Source organism: Sinocyclocheilus anshuiensis, unplaced genomic scaffold (genome assembly GCF_001515605.1).
Source record: "Sinocyclocheilus anshuiensis isolate Anshui unplaced genomic scaffold, SAMN03320099.WGS_v1.1 scaffold85, whole genome shotgun sequence".
NCBI lineage: Eukaryota > Metazoa > Chordata > Actinopteri > Cypriniformes > Cyprinidae > Sinocyclocheilus > Sinocyclocheilus anshuiensis.
This window is the reverse complement of record NW_015536800.1, coordinates 2,476,221-2,479,978: the sequence shown is the minus strand read 5'-3', so window position 1 is coordinate 2,479,978 and position 3,758 is coordinate 2,476,221. Positions and strand designations below refer to the sequence as shown.

At 37.8% G+C, this 3,758-nt stretch overlaps 1 long non-coding RNA gene across 1 annotated transcript; it reads left to right on the top strand.

Annotated features, from left to right (window-relative positions):
* The first annotated feature begins 212 nt into the window (after window positions 1-212).
* Window positions 213-1,213, top strand: LOC107656968 (uncharacterized). The gene is made up of 3 exons (XR_001630622.1): window positions 213-359; window positions 458-603; window positions 994-1,213. It is a non-coding gene; the product is annotated as an uncharacterized LOC107656968 (long non-coding RNA).
* Window positions 1,214-3,758: the final 2,545 nt, after the last annotated feature.

The window sequence follows — 3,758 nt, the reverse complement described above, 5'->3', positions numbered from 1 at the left end:
GATTTATTTATTTTGTGGTCCTACAAAATGCACAATTATATGGTTTGCTTCATTGCATTATTTACCTTTAGCCTTGTTTTTCCTATTAGAAAACCCTATTAGAATCCATATTTAGATTGTGACTAACCAGTCAAGAACCACTGGCATACTGTATATTATATTAATTATCTTTCAAATGGTTGGGCCTGCACATTTCATGTTAATATTAATAAATTCCAACGTTTGATTTTAAGTAAACAAGGTGGGTAAAAGTACTGTTTGAATGGCACTTTGATCTAAGCAAAGACAGTCAAGAACCACTGCTTTAAAGGAAACAATTCGCCTGAGAGAGCACAGCTCATTTAGAGAAAGAAATGAAGGTGAGAAGAAATGGAACAATTAGAAACAAAGAGCTGACTGTACCTCGTTTTATTCCCTGATGCTTCCTTTGCTTCACTCCTATGTGATTGTCAATCAGTGGACCGTTCACCTCCTCTACAGATGTTTCCAGTCAGCAGCTCCCAGTAAGCGGCCAATTACTCTGGGCTTTTATCCAAGAATTTCAGGATTGAAGGACTATCTGCACTATGAACCAAGCCACTGAATCTCTAAATCACAGCAATTGTAATCACTAAACAATTTATCTGATTCATTAACAGACAGATAAATCAGCATAATATTCAGGCCATTTATTTAATGGTGTGTAATATTAATTTGCTTACATTTATTACTTTTTTTATCTTGCCAGTTTTCTTGTATGACTTTTTGTTACCTGGTATTTTGAATATTGCTGCCATTTTCCATGAACAGGCTACACTTACTTTATATATTTAATAATTTTCTCCTAAAATAACTTGCCTGATCTTGCTGAGAAAGCCGTGATGAAATTGCCTTCTGTCCTAGATAATACTGACTAACAGCAAACATATTTTTATCAAGCTTTTGAGTAACTTGTGAGATCTAAACAGATTAAATGCTTACGATTCTAAATGCTTTCCTTCTGACAATCTCCAGTTTTGCCGTCTGTCTTTGAGAGGTTATAGCTGCAGAGCTGATCGACTGTAAGCATGGATGAAAACCACTTTAAGAGGATAAAGTTATCCAAGAGCTTTCAGAATGAAGTGCCTTCTGTCAGAACTGTGAGGGGCATCTGCGTTTCAATCCCAATAAACAATTCAAAAGAAAGAGAGAACTGTTTAAGACCCACAAAAATCCTTTTTTTTTTTTTTTAGTATTGAGCCAAGATAAAAATTTGATTAAATAAATATTTGCATTGAATTAGCCTTTGTGCTCGTTAGTGTTCAACAAACTTAAACCTGAATCCATGTTCTTGCGGTTCCACTCTCATGGTTTTATGTGCATATAAATGAAAGCAAATAGAAAAGACATTCTAATGTGATTGCACCTTGATTCAGCAAAAAGAGAGAGCATGTGTGAGAGAAGTGTGTGAGAGAGAGATGGAGTGAAGGACACAGAAGTTGAACGCTCGCTGTCGTTTCTCATCCCATCAGTTAGTCTAAATGCAGTTCTTTGAAGGCTGGTGAGTTGTTACGCTCCCGCAGGAGGCTGCAAATGCAGCTCCAAAGCAGCCGGGTGTGAAACTCAGATCAGGTGCAACAAATTACACAGCTCTGAGGCTTAAAGAAATAGCTCACCCCAAAAAGACAATTTTGTAGTTAATTACTCATCACTTCAAACCCATATGCTTTCATGTACATCCACAACATGCTGCTGTAAGCATGTAAGAAATACTGCTGCTGCTGCTGCTGCACATATAACACATATGAATAACCCCCCACAAAACAGGAGACACGTTACACAAACAATACAAGCCAATATATGCATGCCGCTGAATTTAAGGATAAACTGCTGCATCAGTTGACATGCATGTATCCACACACATGAAGATGAACAGACCACGCAAATATACACAGCAATATGGATTAAAAGAGCATTCACTTATCTTAGATGTTGATTTAGGTTGCTCTGAAGTGTGCCGCAAAACTGCTACAGCAAACAAAAGTCAGATATTTGAATATTAAGCAGTAAGCTTATATATATATATATATATATTAGTGCTGGGCAACGATTAATTGCAATTAATCGCATCCAAAATATATATTTTTTTATATAATATATGTGTGTGTACTGTGTATATTTATTTTTTAAAGCGACATCATTCCATCCACTCTGGGCAGCGAGGGTTCTGAACTCAATGGCAAACTCAGCAGCGGGACGATTACCTTGTGTCAGATTGATGAGTTGTGTCGAAACGTCCTTTCCGCCGTGTGGATATTCAAACACCTCACGAAGTTGTTGAATGAAGTACGTCACTGAATTCCTCAGGCGTGAATCCGAGTCCCAAACGGCTGCAGCCCAGTCGACAGCTCTGCCCGTCAACAGTGTCATGATAAAAGCGCATCTTTTGCCCTCTGATTCGAATCTCTCTCCTTGATGATCAAGATAAACTTGTACTTGGCGAAGGAAGCCTTTGCATCGCTCAGCGGTACCGTCAAACTTGTCAGGAATAGCGAGGCTTACGGTCATAGGAGTGGTTGAAGGGAGAGATCGAATAGGAAGAATAACGCTTGGTAAGGCAGATAAACTGGCAATACTTTGCGATCAGCACATGGACTGGTCTCAGTTTATATGAGAGTCAAACAGGAAATGGAAGTAGAGGAAGCAGAGGGAGTGGAGCACGGTCAGTACTCGGGCGAGGGCTCCCTCTGCTGGCTTGGCGTTACAATGTGTGTGTATTTTTATATATACATAATAAATATACACAGTACACACACATATATTATGTACACAAAAACTTTTATTTTGGATGTGATTAATAGTGATTCATCGTTGCCCAGCACTAATATGTATTCTCAAAAATATACCAAAACATCTAAAAACCAAATTAAAGGTCATCAAGGGCTCTCTCAAAGGTAATCACATTTTGGCTCTCTGGTCTAAAGACTTTTGTACAACATGGTAACATTTTTAATTGGAGATTTTGTTAACATGTTAACATTTTATTTGGAGAACAATTAAAATGTATCTCTTTTTCATAAATCTATGAGGGGACACATTACGTAAAGTATTACTTGTGTTAAGGCACCAAAATAAATGGTCGATTCTTAGAAAGAAAGAAAGAAAGAAAGAAAGAAAGCAAACAAAAATAAACCATGTACAGTAGGAAACAATTGGAGGATACCACTTTTTAGTGTGTGTGTAGGCAGTTTTAGCACAAAGATATTGTTATTGTTTTATGTTCTTTTTAACCTCACTTGAAGACTCCCAAGTAAAGATATTTACATTTTTAGTTAAACCTCTAAGTCTTTTGAAATGGGGGAGAAAGTTTGAGTGTAGAGGTAAATATTCCTATATTTAGACTCAACTTTTGAGAGTCTGTGGGCACAAAAAAAAAAGTTCAAAGACGTCACATGATTGTTCAAACTTCAAGTGCTCATATTCATTTACTTTATCCCGTTAGGCTATTTTTATCAGCTGCTGCAATAATCTTTCAGTACATTTTCCTGTACGCTGTGTCTGAGACATCAGCTGTTCATCTGATATTCTTTGAGCCTCCTATAAGCTGATATAGTCATTTCTCAGGAGACAGTTTGGACTTAAACTGCTGACATGCTCGCACTGTGTGTCTGGCTTTCACTGTCTCCGTCCTCCTCTCGCCTCTGCTTCATTTTATCCCATCAGTCCGTTCATGCCCTCAAATAGAAGAGAGGGGAGAGAAAGTGGATCAGAGAGTGCTTATATGGAGATTAGCAGGCAGA